Below are 23,410 nucleotides of genomic sequence, written 5' to 3'. Positions count from 1 at the left end.
GCAGTACCACTGGTAGGGCTGGGTAAGCAGTATTAGTGGCATCACTAGTATTACTGCTAGTTGGGCTGGGTAAGTAGTATTAGTGGCACCACCAGTAGTATCACTGGTAGGGCTGGATAGGCAGTATTAGTGTCTCCACTAGTAGTACCACTGGTAGGTCTGGGTAAGCAGTATTAGTGGCACAGTTAATAGTACCACTGGTAGGGCTGGGTAACCAGTATTAGTGTCTCCATTAGTGGTAACACAAGTAGGGCTGGGTAAGCAGTATTAGTGGCACCACTAGCAGTATCACTGGTAGGGCTGGGTAAGCAATATTAGTGGCACCACTAGTATTACAGCTGGTAGACGGTGGGTAAGCAGCATTAGTGCCACGGCTAGCAGTATTAGTGTCCGCTGTTGCTCACATTGGCTCAGGTAGTAGCAATACCCGCAGGAGTTAGAGCAGTACTGGTAAATATAAGACTAGATGGATCACTGTGAACAGCGCTGCCATTATTAGGGTGTCAAGTAGAAGAAGTGACGCCGGTAGTAGTTTTAACATCAGTATGTGGTGTGGCACTGGGTAGATTTCTGGTAATAGTAGTACATGTAGACTAGTATTACTTCCAGCCCAATGTGCAGAAGTAACCTAAGGGTTCAATGAATTGCCTCCAACAGTACCTTCTACCACCTGCTACTTACCACACGTGTACACTTACCCATCAGTGAGGATCCCCGTGAGCAGAGGAAATACACAGCTTACCTATTACACCCCTCCGGCCCCAAGCACAAGAACCCAACTCCTCATTAAAAATATTATACGCACTCTACTGACCTTACCCTCGACACACAGAATAAGGCGCCCGTGTTCAATGGAAAGAGCTCTAAAGTCAAATCTTGGAGTAACAAAAGGTGCCGGGAGGACACAATCATGACAGATTCTTAAGTAGCAATAAGAGTAACAGTAGAAGCAGGAGTAGTAGTTTTATTGGTTTAGTAGTAGTAATAAAAGTAGAGATAATTGAAGTAGTACCAGCAGGAGAATCAGCAGTAATAGTATTAGTTCTATGTGGTGCACTATTTCTAAAAGTAGGACACAGAGTAGTCCTCCAGTAGTACTAGCAAAAATAGTTTTGGTAGTAGCACTAGTTTCAGTGTTAATCATACTGCCTAGGGTATTGTTTTGAAGCGCTCTCAGCAGTAGTATTAATACTACTAGTAACAGAAGCTGTAGTATGAAAGATAGAACTCTTAGTATTAGTACGGAAAGTAACATCGGTAGTACCAGTAGATGTAGTAATATTAGCTCTAAGGTTGTACTGTTAGTATTAGGGATGGCAGACTACTTTAAGGTAATATTTCCCATGTTTGTTTTACAAGTAGATGAAATTGGGCTGTCTGAAATGTACTCCATGTCAAAGGCCCGTAATGTTAACTAATGTGCTCCTGGAGGGAGAGGCAGCATATGAAATTAATTCTACAAGTTTGCAATAGATGACATTGGTTCAGTGCGTTTCCAGAACATCACATTGATTCTGTGAGTTTGGTAATAGATGAAATTGATTCGAAAAGTTTGGTGCGATGCATTAAACTGATTCTATGATTTGGCAGGAGATAAAATTGGTTCGATAAGTTTGGCAGTATGTGAAATTGATTCTATGAGTTTGTAGTAGATGAAATTGTTTCTATACCAGTAGATTTTATTCTATGAATTGGCAGTAAATCAGTTTGAAGTCTTTGAACTAACAAACCCAGCTTTGTGGAATAGTAAATGAATTTGTCTACAAAGCATTCTAAAAGAGAAGAGATTGGAATAGTCTTGAAATCATTTTGAAGGATGCCTCCTTGAGCCAGTTGGAATTCCCATTTGGAAATGGTTTCAAAGTTGAAATCCTTGGTTAGCTTCTTATCTCAAGATATTCCTTCAATATTGTTGTCTCCAACGTGGTATTCTCCTTGTAAACCTTGACTGATGCTTCTGGTCTTCAAAGGTGCCTTTGATGATTCCAAAGATGGCTTTGATTGGCTGTAACACAGTCTTCCTGCCTGACCTGTGCGCACAGTTGACTTTGTCCGTCTTTCCCATTCACAGTCTGTCCTGCCTGACTCGTTCACACATCTGAGTCAGATCCGCCGTCCCACCTGACTTATTCACAGGGCGATCCTCAGGTGCTTGAGTAGTTATGGACACTAATCCAACCATTGTGAGATTGGCAGCTGCAATAGTCTCAGATCTCAATTGAAGACAATGGAGTGGCTCAGGGCCGATAATGGCTACTGTAGACCTTCCGTGCCAACATTCTAATGATGGTCATTCTTTCTCTCCTTGTTTAGTAAAGACATTGGGTTGAATGTTCTAATATGATTATAGCCCTTATGCTTTGGGCCATACAGTTATTTAAAGTTCCCGCCCCTTGCTATAGGCCTTCACATGCGCTTCAGATCTACATCTGGAGTAAAGGGCATTTAAGGGCCAGCATGGCCCACGGCACTGGGCTATAATATGTTGCTGGTCGTCTTCTGGATATTTCTGTTTTCCCTTCCTAAGGATGGTTTGGTTGAGTTTGATAGCGATAACTCTGGGGCTCGAAATAAAATTGCATCTTCTCCTTTCTCAGGAGCACCTCCAAAGAAAGGGTTTGGGTTCTAACCCTGGTGGAGAAGGATATTTCATTTAGCGATACCATCTTGCGTGTGGGCTTGATGTATTGTGTTGGCATTAATGAAGGCCCTGCTTGTTTGAGACCCGATATCTCCTGTCCTATGAGGACTTCCTCAAAGGACGGATCCTTCCTCTCGGCAAGCCGCTCTTGCGCCTCTGCTGTGCGGTACTGTGTACGCAGCGAAAGACCTAGGGTGTGGAGGGAGGACGGAAGAAGGCTCAGCTGTAAACGTTCCTCCCGCATTACTCCAATTAATTGTTTTTAATTATCAAAATGGGAGCCCGATCCAGACTGCCACTCATTTGCAGTAGCTCATCTAATTGCTGTGAAGGGATTCAGTGGCAGGTGCTTTCCTGCCACTTTGTACCTCTGTGATGCAAGGGATGGAGGCAGAAGACAGATAGGCTGGACCAATGTGGCGAATAATAAATGTGAAGTGAGGGAGAGCTTCTTTGTGGCTGGTTGGGGAAGAAATTAAAATAAAACAAGCACAGGCAAAGCCAATAGGTCTGGCATTGGCTTCCAGTCATTTTATTGTTCGACAAAGTTGCTGGGCCATCGTCAAACTAAAAAGAATCTCTAAATTAACAATAAAATTGGTCTCAAAATGCACACATTGGCAAATTAGTCAGTGACCCAGAAGGGAAATGTACAGGTAGAATTAAGAATGATGAAGATTACCAGTAACTAAGTAAAATATCTCCACCGCATGAATCTTGTGCCTTATTTTCACTGTCATTTTATGATGCCCCGCATTTTTCATATGTCTATTTTCTCTGCTGCGATGCACTGTCGATCTCAAGCTGTGCAAATAAAATGAATGAAAGATCTAGTTTTTTAAAAAGCACTTAATATCAGCGTTCTCACGTCTCGCAGTTCCAATTTGAGCTAATTAATAGAATGAGGTACAGGAAGATTAATTCAGTCATTCACTTTAGTGAATCATTTATTAGGGTACGTGACACCTTGCAATTGTGATGCCATTTTCAAGATTAAAACATGCAGTCCATTTGTTGACCAATCACAATGTTCTTTGCTAGGGGTCTACCTGGTGAGATGTTACTTGTGATGTAATAATCAAACAGCCAACCAGAATGTGTCTTTCGAAGGATTTTTTTGCCACAATGTTATTTTCCCAATGTGCCTTCTGTGATGTCACTTCTGCGCCCTTTGTTCTCGTCCCAGCATTAGCAAACATTCTAAAAGGTGTGAAGGGATGGGTGCATGGTGCACGCTGAGGGGGCACTCTGGACCGCAGAGACCCTAGGACAGTGTTTCCCAACCTGTGGTCCGGGGACCCATGGGGGTCTGCAAAGCCTCCTCAGGGGGTCCGCAACTGCTTAGAAAATCAAATAATATTAACAGGTTAGGTCCCCAGCTTTCAGTAATGACTCAGTGGGGTCTCCCCGGATTCCAATAATGACTGAGTGGGGGTCCCCGGGTTCCAGTAATGATAAAGTGGGGGTCCACAGAAGTCAAAAGATTGGGAACCACTGCCCTAGGACAAAGCAGTAATGGTTTGGGAGGGTTCTCATGACTGGGAGCCAGTGATCGAAGGAGCCAAATCCAACAATTAAAAAACAAACCTTGGAACAGTCATTGGCAAGTTGGCGCAATGATTATTTTTATTACAAGCATGTGGCACAAAAAGAAAATTGGATGCGAGGGAAACACGGCTGTCGTAAGCTTGCAATAAAACAAATGTAAAGTTAAAAAACCTTCACTGATGTGGCTGTTTTACTAGTGATTTTTTTAACTAACAACCTTTTGATTCGTGCCATGCAATTATTATTATCTGTGAAAGAGACAAGCTTAAAATTACCATGTAAAAAAAAAAAAAAAACATCACGGGCTGCTGCAGTGTTACTGTGTCACTTTATGACAAGTTTACAAAGGAGATATATATATCTGTCTTGGAGGACACCTCTGGTGCAGGCTGAACAAACAGCGGTATGTAAAGGTAATTTAAAAATAACTCTTTGGCACTGAAAAGTTAGGCGGATGTGAACAATACGCGCACACTCCGTGCTGTCACTCAAAGTGAAGGGACCCAGTACGTCACGTGGGCTGACCCATGGCCCCACTTGCTGCGCTGGGGTAGGTCGGAGCAAAACGTGACCACAAACGGGTCAATGGGTGAAGCCCCTCTGTGCTTATATAGTATGTATACATTTTTGGAAAAACAATGGTCTTGCAAGAAAATAAGGCTGTCTCAAAAGTCAGACCTAAAAAGAAAAATACCTTCTAATGAGCATGTAATTGAGATAAAGAGTAACTGGCAGGCAATTATCTTATGATAATGCTTTCAAGAAGGTTCTTAAACTCTAAAATGAGCCAGCGGTTCTACATTCGACCGTACAGAAGGTTAAAGGTGACGGCAAGCAGATGGAGCGCAATGAAACACTGACCAGCTGCGCACGACTCTTGGCGCTGTACAGCGAAAAACAAGACGCGTTGTTATCTGTAGAGCTCGGACCTGGAAGGTTTCCCTTTTGTTGTGAACAAATGTCAGAACTATGAGTGTATGAAGAATCCTGACTCACGAGGCTGTACTGCACGCTTCTCCCCGAGTGGGCGGCCATGATAAATGACTGTCTGTACCAAAAACGTGTTCTTCTGGGCCTTTCTGCAGTACCTGGCAGTGCAGTCTGACATGTGAGTGACTCAAACCAGCCCCATGGGCCTTTCAAAGGCTGGTGAATGATGGGAAATCCACAACATACATACAGGTCGGCCAAACTCTTGGGCCTTGGAAAGCTTGGTCTCCAGCTCAGGGTATGCTCACAGGTGTAGGGCGCAGAGCTTAGCTTTTCGCAGGCCTCCATTGCACCGGTGTTGGTGACTGATGCAAAAGGCTGCTGGAAACATGTAAGCACCAGGTTGAGGGTTTTGCTGCATGCCCATATTTTACAGAAAAGGCCCCCCAAAACTCGAGTGGTCGAAGCATACAGCCCAAGCTCATAGAGTTCGTTAAAGTGGGGAAGCTGGTAGTGCTTAATTTGTAAATAAAAAAAGGTGCCGGTGCCCAAAGCTCTCCTCTGAAACACACGGCTGCTGCAATTAAATGTGCGAACACAGAATACTGAGGCAGCGTAATCCTGAAGCCATCTCAAGCCTCTTCAATCCATTTACAGCCACTCCCTGCCCCTTCAGCTCACTCTTGCAGCTTTCTCCCTTTGTGACGCTTTTTCGTTTTTCTCTTCCTCCATCTTTCCCACGTGTCTTTTGCTCGCAGTAAATGCTTGACACAGAAAAATAAGTTCCAGCTCTCACAAATAAGTGTCGGTGCCCAGCACCGGAAACAACAAGCACAAATTAAGCACTGGAAGCTGGGCACTGAACTCAATTCCCCATAGATACCAACTAGTGTCATTGCCACATTTCCTCCAAGGTACGATTAAATAAAAAAAACATTCCAGAGGTTTTCCTCGCCTCTTTGTCGCCCAGCTGTGTCACCAGAGTCCTGGACCAAGGGATCTAGACAGACAGAGAGAGAGTTCATGTTTCATTTCACCCTCTTTTGAGTTTATTTACCCTGCAGCCTTAGCTCAGCTTCCTCCTGGTGTTCTGAAAATGAATGTATTTTCTTTCAATATTTTTCTCACAGCATTTGGGTATTAAATTGAGAGCTTAAACAAAGGCCCAGCCATAGTCAAATTTGGATTAGCAGTGTCAAGTCTCGACTCCACCACTGGTGGTGGGGGTCGTGTACAGCAAGGGCACAGCTAGGGTAGCAGAGCGAGTATACAGGGGGAAGGCTGGCGTTCATAGACACTTTTCTTGGTTAGTAGAAGGAACCCTGCAGTTGTCTGAAATTATTATCAGATGATGGCAACCTACTAAATTGGGTGCTCTAATATCCCACGTTAATGACTGCAACATTAAAAAAGAAGTGTATTAAAAAATGCTTTAGGGAAAAGGAGTCCAGCGTAATATAAAGAAAATCAGAACCCCGCCCCACCCAGGACTGCAAGCCTGCCACTATCATGTGACAGCTGGCCACCGTCCACTTCCGACCACTTTAGGTCACTAAAGGCTTTTTGGAGGTTGGGAATGAACCCTTCGGAGCGCCTATAGCAGAGTTCATCTGTTGCCACTCGAGGGTAAGGGCAGCATTGACTGGTAGTTGGAAAAAAACTCCTCCTGCTGTGCACCCATTTGTGCAGATTTCCCTTAAACTGAAGTCCTGGCCTTTTTGGGCACACCGTCCAGCTGCATGGAATAAGAGACCCGGGGACATCAGGAACCGCCACCTCTCTCGCAATGGGTGATTCTTCCTGACTTCGCTCCACTTTGCAGGTGAACTTTAAAACTTCATCTCCTTATCCAAGATGGCCGCCAAAATAGTGAAATCGCCATTACTTCTGAAAGCACCAGAAGCTAATTGACCAAAGCAGTGACAGAAAACAGCACGTGCACTGTGACCTTTACCCCACCCAGTGCAAGAGTTGTCTTCACCTCTCTAAAGGGGGGGCGGAGACAGGTTTCACTCTGGAAGGGAGCGAAGATTTCTGCCTGCTGTGAATTGATGTGCCAGATCTCTTACCAGCACAAAACTCCCATAGTGCCTGTAAAATACAGGATTGTTCACGGATAAGTATCAATAACGGAGAAGTTTTCCAGCCCAGAGTTCTGAGTGACATCATAGACAATGAGAGCGAAGGTGTACGAATCACCTGGGGAGAGCGGGTAGATGAAAAGGACTCCATGGTGGAAACTAGGTGTGCGGGAGGAAGGGGATGAGGCAGGCCGAGCCGAGGATAATCTTTCAGCCCACATCTCATTATTCTGCAGCCGGCATTTGCATAATGAAGTTTAATAATTAGCTGCAGCGATTACTATTCCGTTGCAATTGTTCTGCTTGTAATACACGGAGCAGTGAGATAGAAGCGCGGGGTGACGCACTGACAGGCGCGATGGGAAGAGGGCATGGTGACAAGACAAATTAGGACTCATCAAAAGAGAGCGGAGGCAGGCGGATCCAATCCAGAGGGCTGACAGTGGATCAAACTATTCTGCTCTACTCACAGAGTCTCCTCCTGGTAAAGACTGGGACTGCAGCATTATGTTGCACTGTTCCCAACACTGCCTACTTCTGGTGAAGCCTGGAACTGCAGGCTGTGCCTGCGCCCTGTAGCCTTCATTGTTACACTAAACCGAGCAGTGCCTCTTACAGGTGAAGCCTGGTACTGCAGGATGTGTCTGTACACCTCAGCTTGCACACTTACGCCGCCCTTGATGCAATCCAAGAAAGATCAGAACTGCAGGATGTATCATGGGCAAATACAGCCTGCTTTCTTACATGGATTCTAACAGGACCTTATTCTGGCAAAGATCGAACAGCAAATTGTACCACATGCCCTCACATTCCACTCTCTTCTACAATTTCTACTCAAAACTCTCTAGGACGTTCCAGGTGGTAACCATGGTGAAGAAAGGCTTCTTCAGTTGAGATTCAATCTGCAAATCTTTTCACTGCAGTCCTTTTCCCATTGTCCCGGAGATGATTAAACCCGATGCCACACATGTGCTATGAGAAGATGTAGAAGGCACACCAGGCCCACTGTGTAGAGAGTCCGGGCAACCACACGTTGGTTTACAGAGGTAAAAACTAGACTACATAATGCTCTCATTTTTATGGTTGAGCAGGTATGCCAATCTTGGGGACGTGCAAAGCATTTGTTGTACTCACAGTATCAATAAATGAAGGCACACCCTCAAAGGAATAATTTAGGACCAATTTACAAAAATGCTTCAGATTTTTAAAAACATTTTTGAGACCAAGATCATCAAAAATCGGGTAAGCACTTTTAAGTTATGATTTTTTCAAAGGTTAGCAAAAATAGTTATTTTGTGTGTAAAATATAAAATCAGGCAATGCGTTTACCAATGTCTCCTTTTGCACATAGATCGAGGTCATCAAGAAGTCCTGTGGGCCAGGCAGAGGAGTTTGGGCGTTTCCCGGTTTTGGCAGGAAGGGCTGCTGAAAAGTCCTTGAAGCTGGCGCAGGACAGCTGCAGGTGACCACTTGGAAAAGCAACGCACACGTGGACTTTAAGATGAGTCCGGTGAGTCCCCTTGGAATGTAGTGGTCGCAAGGGGTGGGAGATTCTTAAAGCACATCTGGTTCGCTGGTGCAGGGCCTAGGGAGGACGGGTGCCGAGCAGATAGATGAGCTAAGAGCTGTGCGCAAAGTTGTCCTTGGAAGCAGGAGGGAGGTCAATTTGAGGGTCGCTTGCATGCCAGCACGGCTATTCTGGTGGGGTGGTTCTGGTGGTTTCTGAAGTCCTTCAACTTGGGCTTTCTCCTGGTCCTTTTAGAGTCCAGTGAGGATTTTTCTTCTTGGTGACCGACCAATGTTGAGTGACCAGTACCTGTGGCTAGTGCACGGGTCAGCCACTGGAGGTCGCAGTGCCACCAAACTTGGTATAATTGCAGGGATTGTCCTGCGAGTCTGTTGGGTGAAATTTGGTCCAGCTGTGGTGTCCAGTTCCTTTTTCAGCAGCCGGTCAGTGAACTGGACGTCACTGGTCTTTGCGTCTTTGTTGCAAAAAAGTGATGGCTTCACTCTGGAGGGAGATCTTCAGCAATTCTCAGAAGAGTAGAGGTCCTCTGGGGATTTCTAGAGTCCATCCAATGTCTGAGCGACCCCTCAGCAGCGAGTGTCGGGTCCTGGGTGCAGCAGGCAGAGTTTGGCGCCTTTTCTCTTTGTGCAGCAGGAATGCAGTTCTCGAGCCCTGGGTCTTCTTTGTTGCTGGTCCTCTTGTGTCCTTGGAATCTGATCTGCAGATCTAGGGGTGCCCATTAAGCACTGCATTTAGTGGGTGTTTAGGGAAGTACCTAGTAGGGACCAATGGGTCATCTACCTTAGGGTGGCTACACCCACTATGTGACCAAGTCCCGTGGGCAGAGGTCACTTTCCTATCCCTGATAGACTTTTTTGCCTACCATGCAAGATGGAGGAAAATGAAATGGAGGGGGTCACCTCACACGCAACACCTTAGGGGTGGTGCAAGCTGGGGGTGGCCACTCCTCCTGTCCTTTGTGTCTTTTTGTCTTTTACCCACTGGTGCTCCTGCCACAAGTGGTGATTTGCAACGGGGGCAGCCAGCTGCTGCCAGCAGCAGGGCTGGGGGTCGTGTTTCAAGGGCAGTAAGCCCTTTGAAGCTCATAGGCAGGGTTGTGCATTCCTGGTGGAGAAGGTGTAACACCTCTGCCCAGGAAGGGCTTTGTTCTCTGGACCCAGAGCGCACAGGCTCTCACCCCAGGGTTCCAGGATCTTGTCTGGTGGTGGCAGGCTGGTTGTCAGTGGCCAGCAAACATGCCAGGGTAGTTAGCTTTTGCAGGGGACACCTCTAAGGTGGCCCCCGGGTACATTTTGCAATAGATTGAATGCTGGTACCAGCTTAGATTTATCATTCTGAGTTGTTTGATACCAAACAACCCAGGGTGTAGGATGGCCATCATGTAGCTGTGAAACCCATACTGATCAGTGTCCAGCACATGCATGTAAAATGGCTGCTCTGTTCACTTACTATGCCCCAGGTTTGAGACACAGACACAGTAGGGGCATATTGCTTATGCATCTATGCCCACACGTGCAATATAGTGCACCCTGCCTTAGGGCTGGAAGGCCTGCCAAAGGGCTGATTTACCCATATCACATGCAGTATATAGTGGACGGGGCACACAGGCTGTGTGCCTTGTCAGTTTTGCAATTTAGGATTGCACCAGGACACTCAGCCTGCAATGGCAGTGCTGGGAGCACTTGGATGCATGGTCCCGGAGGGTGGCACAATCTGTGCTGCTGCCCTCAGTGGTCTACCCTTAGTACCTCGGGCCCTGGGGACCCATTTACTATGGACTTAAAGTGGCACCTAAAGGTGCTTCCAATTGTGCCAATGCATCACAACAGTTTTGGGAAAGAAACTTGGCCAAGGGAACCTGGTTAGCAGAGGCCCTGGCACTAAGAACTTTGAAACCACATCAAATACCAGGCAAAAAGTGGGGGCTAACCATGTAAAAAAAGGCCTTTTCTCACACTCACCCCCTCCAAACAAAAGAGGATGAGACTACCCTTTCCCTAGTGAGTCTTCATGATCTACGTGGGAGAACTTGGAAAGGCCATCTGTATTAGCATGGGCAGTCCCAGGTCTGTGTTCCATTTGAAAGTCCATTCCCTTTAGGGAAATAGATCACTGAAGCAGCTTGGGGGTTTCTTTCATTTGTTGCAACCATCTGAGAGGCATGTGGTCTGTTGGAACAATAAAGTGAGAGCCAAACAGGTATGGCCTCAGCTTCTTCAGACCACACCAAAGGCTTCCCTTTCTATGGCACTCCATTTTTGTTCTCTAGGGAGTAGTCTTTTGCTTATAAAAGCAACGGGCTAGTCATGTCCCTCATCATTTTTCTGTGTAAGGACCACTCCTACCCCCAGTTCTGAGGCATCTATTTGGATAATAAACTGCCTTGTGTAGTCTGGAGCTTGTAGGACTAGAGCAGAGCACATAGCATTCCTCAGAGCATCAAAGGCCTTTTGACAACTCACAGTCCAGTTAAACTTTTTGGGCATTTTCTTGGAAGTCAGTTCTGTGAGGGGGGCCACTATGGTGCCATAATCCTTCACAAATCTTCTATAATACCCAGTCAAGCCAAGGAATCTCATGACCTGTGTCTGGGGTGCAGGAGTTTCTCAAGCCAGGATGGTCTGGATCTTGGGTTGGATTTGACCTCCATCTACCAGGTGGCCCAAGTAAACAATTTTTCCCTGCCCTATCTGGAACTTACTGTCCTTGATAGTGATGCCTGCCTTTTGCGGAGCTTCAAGGACCTATCCAACGTGGATCAGGTGGTCATGCCAGGTGGAGCTGTAGACAGCTATGTCATCCAAAGAAGCTGCACTAAAGGATTCCAGCCCAGCAAGGACTTGGTTCATCAACCTTTGGAAGGAGACAGGTGAATTCTTCAATCCAAAAGACATAACAGTAAACTGATAATGTCCACTTGGAATGGAAAATGCAGACCTCTCTTTTGCTCCTTGGGTCAGACCAATCTGCCAGTATCCAGGTGTCAAATCAAAAGTACTCAGATATCTGGCTGCCCCTAATCTGTCAACAAGCTCACCAGCTCTTGGAATTGGGTGTGCATCAGTTTTGGTTACTGAGTTGGGGCCCCTGTAATCCACATAAAACCTCATTACCTTTTTCTCTCCTTTGGAGTGAGGTTTGGGGACTAAGACTAGTGTGCTAGCCCAGGGAATCTCTCTGAGGGTTCAATGAAACCCAAATCCAACATTTTGACTTCTGTTTGGATGCTCTCCCTGACATGGTCTGTCTGTAAATCTTGTTTTTGACAGGCAAGCTGTCTCCAGTGTCCACATCATGGGTGCACCAATCAGTCTTCCCAGGGGTGAGGGAGAATAACTGATTCAGGACTTGCCTGCAGTCGGCCTGCTGTTGTTCTGTGAGGGTGTCTGACATGACCACCCCATCCACAGAACCATCTTGTGGGTTGCTGGAGAGGAGGTCAGGGAGAGGCTCTTCTTCCTGTCCCACATCTTTAAGCATTAGCATGGACACATCAGCCCTGTCATAATAGGGTTTTAGGCAGTTGACATGGATAATTCTCTTGGGGTGTTTGCAACTGCCTAAGTCAACCTAGTAGGTGACTTCCCCTTTCTTTTCAAGAATGGGATAGGGCCCAGACAACTTGTCTTCGAAAGCCCTTGGAGCTATAGGCTCCAACACCCAAACTTTCTGCCCTGTTTGGAACTCCACCGTAGCAGCTTTATGGCCATACTAGTGCTTCTGCAACTCCTGCCTGGCCTGAAGGTTTTGGCTTGCTTTCTCCATGACCCCTACCATCCTAGAATGTAGGCCAAGTACATAGTCCAATATGTCCTACGTGGGCTCTTTGAGAGGCCTCTCCCATCCTTCCCTTACAAGACTCAGTGGTCCCCTAAAAGGATGCCCAAACAAAAGTTCAAATAGAGAGAATCCTTCTCCCTTTTGTGGCACTTCCCTATAGGCAAAATGCAGACATGGATGTAAGACATCCCATCTCCTTCTGAGTTTTCAGGGAGTCCTCCATAAATGCCTTTTAGGGTCTGGTTAAATCTTTCAACCAACCCTTTGTGGATGGTATGGGGTAGTGAATTTATAAGTCATCCCACATTCCTGCCACATGTGTTTCAAGTATGAAGACATGAAGTTTGACCCTCTGTCTGATACTACCTCCTTAGGTAAAAATACCCATCAGGACTTTTGCAACTGCAGGGGCAGTAATGGTCCCAAACGGTATAGTTTCAAGATATGTGGTGGCATGATCCACAACCATTAGGATATATCTACTTCCTGATGCTGTTCGAGGGTCAAGGGGGCCAACAATGTCAATCCCAACCCTCTCAAAGGGTATCCCAATCACAGGTAGTGGAATTAAGAGGGCCTTTAAGTGGCCCCCACTTTGACACTGGCTTTCCAGGTAACACAGCACTGGCAAAAGTCCTTCACTTTCTGAGACATTCCAGGCCAGTAAAAATGGTTTACTAGTCTGCCCCAAGTTTTATTTTGGCTCAAATGCCCAGCTAGTGGAATGTCATGGGCTAGAGCTGTGAGTAGAAACTGTCTGAACTGTTGAGGAACTACCACCCTCATGGTTGCACTAGGCTTGAGGTCTCTGGCCTCAGTGAACAGGAGTCCATCCTCCCAATAAACTCTGTGGGTACCTCTGACACTACCCTGTTCTTCCGGTGCAACTTGCTGCCTCGGGCCTTCAAGAGTGGGATAAGTTATTTGTCCCTGGCACAGATCCTCCCCAGAAGGTCCCCCTGGGCCCAAGAGTTTTGGGTGGTAAGGCCCAGGCTCCGCAGGCTCATTTCCCTATGGGAATAACACACCCTCTTACTGGGAAGAAGGGTTCTGACTTGGGATCTATTCTAAAGCTGGCTCCCCAGTCTTCCTGCCTTTACTCTTGGGAAGTTGATCCACTGTTTTAGGATCCAACTCTCCTTTTTTGCTCTGATGTTTGCACTGTGCTCTAGCCTTAACACAGGCCTGTTCTGGAATCCCAAGCATGGCTGCATGGGTTTTCATTTCTACTTCAGCCCAGGGGAAACGCTCCAGGTCATTTCCAAACAGAATCTACTGGGATGGATGGGGACACAACAACTTCTTTTTGACCCACTACGCCCCTCCCCAATCAAATGTTACAATAGCCATGGGGTGGAACTTTGTCTCACTGCCAGCATTGGTGACAGGATAAGACTTCCCTACCAGGAACTGATTGGAGTGGACCAAGTGCTGTGTTACCATGGTGACACTAGCTTCTGTGTCCCTCATGGCTTCAACATTTTCCCCACTTATCAAAGGGTGCTGCCTGTATTTTTGGATATTGCTACGCCAGGAAGAACAGGATAATTCTACCCCTTCCTATGTGACTAGAATTGCCTCTGTGGGTTCACTGACATGGTCAGACCACAACTGTGATCCCATCTGGAGATTAACAACTGCATTTATTGCAGGTTGACTAGAAGCATTTTCTTGTTTTTACAACTAGGGTCTCAAGTTTGGTGCCCTACATTCCTGAAATCGTAGCACCAAGTCTTGTTGGGATCAAAGTTCTTCCATTTGTACTCACCCTTAGACTGTGAGGAGTCTCTGGGCCCACCCTCCTGTGCAGGTTTTGGGGGCCTTGGGAAGACCCTTTACTTTGGTTCCCATCTTTCCCTTAGGGGAGGGGGCTTTTTGGCCTCCCCCACCAGTGGCAGTCTTGCTCCCCCTTGTCTTGACCCAATGGTCTGCTGTCTTCCCCAACTCTAGAGAAGAAAGTGAACCTAGGTTGACCAGGTATTGATGTAGCTTCTCACTGTAACAATTTCTCAGCACATGCTCTTTCATGAATAGGTCATACAGCCCATCATAATGTTGTACCTTGTTTCCAGTTAACCAACCACCTAGCATTTTTACTGAATAGTCCACAAACTAACCAAGTTTGGCTCTGAGTTTTTTTTAGCCTCCCTGAACTTTATGTGGTCCTCTTCAGTTGTAAATCCAAAGCCTGCAATCATGGTATCCTTCATGAATTCATAGGATTTAGAATCTGCCTCATTCAGTGTCAGGTCTTCTTCAGTGGGTGCACTAATGCTAGGGGTATAGGAGCTACCCTAATCCCCATTGTCCACAGCACTTTCCTCTCCACCAGTAGGCGTCCTCATACTGGGCCACCAGATATCTAAGCTGGTCTAACGTGGCATGTTTTCCAGTAGGGATTCTGTACAGTTTGCACTGTTTCCTTAACTGGGAATAGTTACACACCATGTAGGGGGCAGGTCGAGCTCCTGGCTCTGGTTGTATGCATCTGACATGTTTATGCTACTAATATTGGGACCTTTTTATAAATTCAGAATCTTTTTGGGATAAGGACAACTAAAAGTAAGAACTTTTTAACTCCAACTATTGTTGTAGGGACCTAACCAGGGCCCTAGCAGCTAGTTTAAAAATTTGCAAAAATTCTAACCAATTGGAAAAAATGCAGTTAAGCTAAATACAATTTGGCGAGTTATTCATGTGCTCACAAATTGACAAAGTGATATCAGCAAATGCAAAGTCTTTATCCCACCGCTGAGACACCAAATGTAGGAGGCCGTCTTTCTATGTAGTGTGCAAAACCAGGCAGCCTGTGTAAAGTCAGGGCAACCACACAGTGGTTTACAGAGGTAAAAACTAAGCCCCTAATGCTCTAATTTTTATGGTAGCTCGGTTGAAAAGGTAGGCCAATCTTGGAGACGTGCAAAGCATTTGTTGTAGTCATAGTCTCAATAAATGAAGACACACACTCGAATGAATAACTGGAGACCAATTTACAAAAATACTTCAGATTTTAATAATTTTTTAAAGGCCAAGATCATCAAAAGTAGGTAAGTACTTTTTAAGTTAGGATTTCTCAAAGTTGAGCAAAAATAGCCTTTTTTGTGCATAATTACGCACAATAGCAATCAGTGGGATAAAACTTGAAAAGTGGATATAAAATCAGGCAATGGGTTTACCAATGTCTCCTTTTGCACATAGGTCGAGGTCGTCGAGAAGTCCTGTGGGCCAGCCAGAGGAGCTCGGGTGATTCCAGTTTTGGCAGGAAAGGCTGCTGAAAAGTCCTTGGAACTGGCCCAGGACCACTGCGGGGGACCACTTCAAAAAGCAATGCAACAGGTGAACGTCAAGATGAGTCTGGTGGGTCCCCTTGGAGAGTAGAGGTCACAAGCAATGGGGGACCCTTACAGCACAGCTGGTTTTCTGGTGTAGGGGACAAGGAGGCTGGGTGCAAAGCAGATAGAGGAGTCAAGAGCTGTGCGCAAAGGTGCCCTTGGAAGCAGAAGGGAACTCACATTGAGGGTCACTTGCAGGTCAGCAGGGCCACTCTAGTAGGTGGTTCTGGTGGTTTTGAATGTCCCTCAACTGGGGCTTTCTCCTGTTCTTTTGGAGTCCAGTGTGTAGTTTTCTTCTTGGAGTCTAATGTAGAGTGACCAGTGCTCTGGACTATTGCATGGTCCAGCCACTAGAAGTCGCAATGCTACCAAAACTTGGCACACTTGCAGGATTTATCCTGTGGGTCTGTCAGGTAGAATTTGGTCTGGCTATGGTGTCTGATTCTTTGATCAGCAGCCGGTCATGAACTGGACTTCACTGGTCTTTGGGTCTTTGTTGCAAAAGAGTGATGCCTTCACTCTGGAGGGAGATCTCCAGTGATTTTCAGAAGAGTGGCTGTCCTCTATGGATTTTTAGAGTCCGTCGGATGTCCGATCAACCCCTCAGCAGCGATTGTCGAGTCCTGGGTGCAGGAGGCAGGGTCTGGCACCTTTTTTCTTTGTGCAGCACGAATGCAGTTCTCGAGCCTTGGATCTTCTTTGTTGTTGGTGGTCTTCTTGTGTCCTTGGAATATGATCTGCAGGTCTAGGGGTGTCCACTAAATACCACATTTAGTGGGCATTTAGGGGAGTACCTAGTAGTGACCAATGGGTCAGCTACCTTAGGGCAGCCACAACAACTATGTGACCACTTCCTGTGGGCAGAGGCCACTTCCCTATCCCCGAAAGGCTATTTTCCTACTATGCAAGATGGAGGAAAATGAAATGGAGGGGGTCACCTGTAGGAGGCTGGACTGGTTTGTAGTGAGTACCAAGGGGTACTTGCACCTTGCACCAGGCCCAGTTATCCCTTATTAGTGTATAGGATGTCTAGCAGCTTAGGCTGATAGATAATGGTAGCTTAGCAGAGCAGCTTAGGCTGAACTAGGAGACGAGTGAAGCTCCTACAGTACCACTTAGTGTCATATGCACAATATCATAAGAAAACACAATACACAGTTATACTAAAAATAAAGGTACTTTATTTTTATGACAATATGCCAAAGTATCTCAGAGTGTACCCTCAGTGAGAGGATAGGAAATATACACAAGATATATATACACAATACCAAAAATATGCAGTATAGTCTTAGAAAACAGTGCAAACAATGTATAGTTACAATAGGATGCAATGGGGACACATAGGGATAGGGGCAACACAAACCATATACTCCAAAAGTGGAATGCGAACCACGAATGGACCCCAAACCTATGTGACCTTGTAGAGGGTCGCTGGGACTATTAGAAAATAGTGAGAGTTAGAAAAATAACCCTCCCCAAGACCCTGAAAAGTGAGTGCAAAGTGCACTAAAGTTCCCCTAAGGACAAAGAAGTCGTGTTAGAGGAATAATGCAGGAAAGATACAAACCAACAATGCAACAACGATGGATTTCCAATCTTGGGTACCTGTGGAACAAGGGGACCAAGTCCAAAAGTCACAAGCAAGTCGGAGATGGGCAGATGCCCAGGAAATGTCAGCTGTGGGTGCAAAGAAGCTTCTACTGGACAGAAGAAGCGGAGGTTTCTGCAGGAACGAAAAGGGCTAGAGACTTCCCCTTTGGTGGACGGATCCCTCTCGCCGTGGAGAGTCGTGCAGAAGTGTTTTCCCGCCGAAAGAACGCCAACAAGCCTTGCTAGCTGCAAATCGTGCGGTTAGCGTTTTTGGACGCTGCTGTGTCCCAGGAAGGACCAGGATGTCGCAAATTGCGCCAGGAGGTAGAGGGGACATCGAGCAAGACAAGGAGCCCTCTCAGCAGCAGGTAGCACTACCCAGAAACAGGCACTACGAGGATGCGTGAAACGGTGCTCACCCGAAGTCACACAAAGGAGTCCCACGTCGCCGGAGACCAACTTAGAAAGTCGTGCAATGCAGGTTAGAGTGCCGTGGACCCAGGCTTGGCTGTGCACAAAGGATTTCCGCCGGAAGTGCACAGGGGCCGGAGTAGCTGCAAAAGTCGCGGTTCCCAGCAATGCAGTCTAGCGAGGTGAGGCAAGGACTTACCTCCACCAAACTTGGACTGAAGAGTCACTGGACTGGGGGAGTCACTTGGACAGAGTTGCTGGATTCGAGGGACCTCGCTCGTCGTGCTGAGAGGAGACCCAAGGGACCGGTAATGCAGCTTTTTGGTGCCTGCGGTTGCAGGGGGAAGATTCCGTCGACCCACTGGAGATTTCTTCGGAGCTTCTAGTGCAGAGAGGAGGCAGACTACCCCCACAGCATGCACCACCAGGAAAACAGTCGAGAAGGCGGCAGGATCAGCGTTACAGAGTTGCAGTAGTCGTCTTTGCTACTATGTTGCAGTTTTGCAGGCTTCCAGCGTGGTCAGCAGTCGATTCCTTGGCAGAAGGTGAAGAGAGAGATGCAGAGGAACTCGGATGAGCTCTTGCATTTGTTATCTAAAGTTTCCCCAGAGACAGAGACCCTAAATAGCCAGAAAAGAGGGTTTGGCTACCTAGGAGAGAGGATAGGCTACTAACACCTGAAGGAGCCTATCAGAAGGAGTCTCTGACGTCACCTGGTGGCACTGGCCACTCAGAGCAGTCCAGTGTGCCAGCAGCACCTCTGTTTCCAGATGGCAGAGGTCTGGAGCACACTGGAGGAGCTCTGGACACCTCCCAGGGGAGGTGCAGGTCAGGGGAGTGGTCACTCCCCTTTCCTTTGTCCAGTTTCGCGCCAGAGCAGGGCTAAGGGGTCCCCTGAACCGGTGTAGACTGGCTTATGCAGAATTGGGCACATCTGTGCCCAAGAAAGCATTTCCAGAGGCTGGGGGAGGCTACTCCTCCCCTGCCTTCACACCATTTTCCAAAGGGAGAGGGTGTAACACCCTCTCTCAGAGGAAGTCCTTTGTTCTGCCATCCTGGGCCAGGCCTGGCTGGACCCCAGGAGGGCAGATGCCTGTCTGAGGGGTTGGCAGCAGCAGCAGCTGCAGTGAAACCCCAGGAAGGGCAGTTTGGCAGTACCAGGGTCTGTGCTACAGACCACTGGGATCATGGGATTGTGCCAACTATGCCAGGATGGCATAGAGGGGGCAATTCCATGATCATAGACATGTTACATGGCCATATTCGGAGTTACCATTGTGAAGCTACATATAGGTAGTGACCTATATGTAGTGCACGCTTGTAATGGTGTCCCCGCACTCACAAAGTCCGGGGAATTGGCCCTGAACAATGTGGGGGCACCTTGGCTAGTGCCAGGGTGCCCTCACACTAAGTAACTTTGCACCTAACCTTTACCAGGTAAAGGTTAGACATATAGGTGACTTATAAGTTACTTAAGTGCAGTGTAAAATGGCTGTGAAATAACGTGGACGTTATTTCACTCAGGCTGCAGTGGCAGACCTGTGTAAGAATTGTCAGAGCTCCCTATGGGTGGCAAAAGAAATGCTGCAGCCCATAGGGATCTCCTGGAACCCCAATACCCTGGGTACCTCAGTACCATATACTAGGGAATTATAAGGGTGTTCCAGTAAGCCAATGTAAATTGGTAAAATTGGTCACTAGCCTGTTAGTGACAATTTGGAAAGAAATGAGAGAGCATAACCACTGAGGTTCTGATTAGCAGAGCCTCAGTAAGACAGTTAGTCACTACACAGGTAACACATTCAGGCACACTTATGAGCACTGGGGCCCTGGTGAACAGGGTCCCAGTGACACATACAACTAAAACAACATATATACAGTGAAAAATGGGGGTAAAATGCCAGGCAAGATGGTACTTTCCTACATCACCTCTTCAGCAACTCCTAAGGGTGGTGCAAGCTGGGGGTAGCCACTCCTCCTGCCCTTTGTGCAGTCATGTGGCCAAACCCATAAAAAACATGTTGCCTATTCCACAATTCCAGTGGCCTCTACTATAGGCTCCAGGGGGTACAGAAAGCTGCGACCCCTGGCTTACCCTTTTCTACCCATGGCACTGCCTTTGCCACCTCTGAGGCCAGGGGACGCAAATTCGGCCCCAGGAACACAGAGGCAGCCTGTCCTTATAGACATCAGTTGAGGCTCCACTCTTTGTTTCCGGTAAATTTTTTGTGACACTAAATAGTGTATAACAATATGTTATTTACTATTGGTGTAATAAAACTGGAGTACAGTTAGTTGGAATATCCCCTTCCATGGCAGGTGTGGTAAGTAAAAAATGCTTTTAAATGTATGTTGTGTACATGCTTGCGGGTGTGTGGGATTTTATGTGAGAGAGAATGTATGCAAGTGTGAATTTGTGTGTTTGGGTAAGTATGGGTGTGAGTGAAAGTGGAGGTCGGATGCTTGTGATGTCACTTCCACTACCCCTGGCATTTTCGTGAATTGATGTCCATGCACTGCACCTCCACAGATGTCACATCCAAAAGCTGTCAGCACTCTAGACAGCTATGGACCATCCAAGGTGCTGAACTGTCATGGTACAGGACTGGACCATTGCTTCCTATGGTAGAGTTTAGAAAGAAACAGTCCACATCAGACCCCCGGAGCGGTCAGCAAACCCCAGGACAGAACCCCAACCTTAAAGCTATTTTACCCTGGCTTTCTAGTGAATGATGTCACAATAGGTTTAACAACTCAACCAGACATCATCAAACAAAGTGACATTCTGGAACCCTCATTAATGGTGGCAGTTGCTGATGCAAGATTGAGTTAGAGGCCACACTTGTTTCCTCTCAGTTGGTGGACCACTTAATATTTCTCGAGTGGGCAGTTTTAGAGATTTAAAACTGTCTATTCATCTTCATGTTTCCTGTACTACAATTATGAGAGGTTTATTAGTGTTATTTTCAGGGATCAATCTTGACTGAATGTTCACACAACATTGTGTGTAAGACAGAGGTAACTGTATTATACAGTTTCTGACTCAATCTTTTCACCACCACTAGGAACATATACTTGACTGCCAGATTAACCTGTCCAGAAGAGCCAAGGGGAGGCATTGGAAGCTCACTCATCAGCCTTTGACCAGTATGTAGCATCCCAGAGAGTAGGGAACAAACAGAGTCCTGCTTGGATACTGCCTATTGGCTGCTTTAAGCTATAGGACAAAATCTACAAACATCACAAAGTTAAAAGTTGAGTACTTTCCACGGATTGCACTTCACTGTGGGGCAAAAGTCAAAATGGGGCATTTTCTTGAACATGTAGGCAATCGAACGACAGTTTCCAGCCCTGGTCAGCCTGACTAGTGGAAGGAAGGTTTTTAAGTCAAAAGCCTATCATGACACAGTGAGCTGGGCCATTCTTGCCTCTATGTTGTCCCACCTGTCTGATTTTGTGTCTTTTCTGCCCCTGGATTCCAATCTTGAGCCCACAGGGAGGTGTGGTGCATGCCTTGTGTGATTGTACCTTTTAGCTGTGTTGGACTTTTTTGCTTATGCAGGGTCATCCCCAATCTTTTTGCCTCCTGCCTCCTAATTTCTTCTGACCTGTTGCTGTTGGCTTTTGAACTCTGAGCACTTTACCACTGCTAACCAGTGCTAAAGTGTGTATGCTCTCTGTGTACGTTGTATGTGATTGGTTTATCCATGATTGGCATATTTGATTTACTAGTGAGTCCCTAGTAAAGTGCACTAGAGGTGCCAGGGCCTGTAACTCAAGTGCTACTAGTGGGCCTGCAGCACTGGTTGTGCCACCCACATAAGTAGCTCTGTAATCATGTCTCAGACCTGCCACTGCAGTGTCTGTGTGTGCAGTTTTAATTGTAAATTCGACTTGGCAAGTGTACCCACTTTCCAGGCCTAAACCTTCCCTTTTCTTACATGTAAGGCACCCCTAAGGTAGGCCCTAGGTAGCCCCAAGGGCAGGGTGCAGTGTATAGTTAAGGTGGGACATATAGTAAATGTGTTTTATACGTCCTGACAGTGAAATATTGCTAAATTTGTTTTTCACTGTTGCAAGGCCTGTCCCTCTCATAGGTGAACATGGGAGCTACCTTTAAATCTGATTAAAGTGTAGATTCCCTTTGGGAGCGGATGGACATAAGGAGTTTGGGGTCTCTGAGCTCACAATTTAAAAATACATCTTTTAGTAAAGTTAATTTTAAGATTGTGTGTTTGAAAATGCCACTTTTAGAAAGTGAGCATTTTCTTGCTTATACCATTTTTGTGACTCTGCCTGTTTGTGGATTCCCTGTCTGGGTCAGTTTGACAGTTGGGCTGGTTGCACCTCACACTAGACAGTGACACAAAGGGAGCTGGGGTGTAGTCTGCATTTCCTGATGAGCCATCTGTGCTAGGAGGGAGGGGAGGAGTGGTCACTTAAACCTGAAAGGGCTGTGTCTGTCCTCACACAATGCCGTCTCCGACCCCCTGGTGAGTGTCTGGGGCCTGTCCTGGGAAAGGCAGGATTTCACATTCAAAAGAGACTTTACTTTGAAGTAAGGCCTACTTCAAAGGAGAAATTGGGTATAAGAAGGGCACCCAAAACCACAGACTGGAGAAGAGCTGAGGAGCTGAGGAGAAGTGCTGCCCTGCCTGTGACTGTGCTTTGTGGAGCTATCCTGCAGTTGCTGCTTCTGCCAGAATAAGAGGGCAAAGACTGGACTTTGTGTGCCTTCCATCTTGTGAAGAAATCTCCAAGGGCTTGCCTCCTGTTGTTTGAAGTCTCAAGGACAGCAAAGACTTCTCTCTGCCAGCACCTGGAGTCTCTGGAGAGACTCCTACTCTGCCCTGTGGTGCCCATCCAGTTCCTGGGACCCTGAAAGGAAAGGCTGGCAGCATAAAGACAAGGAAATCCACGCACAGAGCGCCGTGCGGGGAAAAGATTGATGCGACTCTGATCTGCGGCTGAAGAAACGACGCGCCGCCGGCTCCGCAGCTGAGAAACGATGCTCGCAGGAAACGCAACCGAAGAATCGACACACGGAGCAGGAGAAACGACGCGCAGCATCGCTGACAGAGGCTGGGAGATCAGAACCCGCGCTGCGGGGTTTTCGGATCATCGTGTGGCTGGATTTACGACTCAAGTACCGCTGTGCGTGTAAAAACAAAGCAAGGCCTGCCCGGACCCGAGAGTGCTGACCGGATCGATGCATCACTCTCCTGCAGAGTGAAGAAACGACGCGCCCGACCCGCCGAAAGGAGAAATAACGCACGGTCCCGCTCGTGAGTGGAATCAACGCCTTGCAAGCCCTTTTTGACACACACTCGCCCGTGCGGGGTTATTTTTGACGCGCACCAGGTAAATTTTCACGCTAGCAGCACTCGTGTGTGTTTAAAACTACTTCAAGACTCTTTTTGCAGTTTTTATTGATAACTTGAATTGTGTATTGTGGATTTTTGTTGTTTTGATCTTGTTTTGTTTAGATAAATATTTCCTATTTTTCTAAGCTGGTGTTGTGTCATTTTGTAGTGTTTTCATTAAGTTACTGTGTGTGTTGGTAAAAATA

The sequence above is a fragment of the Pleurodeles waltl genome, chromosome 12 (assembly GCF_031143425.1).
Source record: "Pleurodeles waltl isolate 20211129_DDA chromosome 12, aPleWal1.hap1.20221129, whole genome shotgun sequence".
Lineage (NCBI taxonomy): Eukaryota > Metazoa > Chordata > Amphibia > Caudata > Salamandridae > Pleurodeles > Pleurodeles waltl.
The sequence above is the reverse complement of the archived record's forward strand: the minus strand, read 5'-3'. Positions refer to the sequence as shown.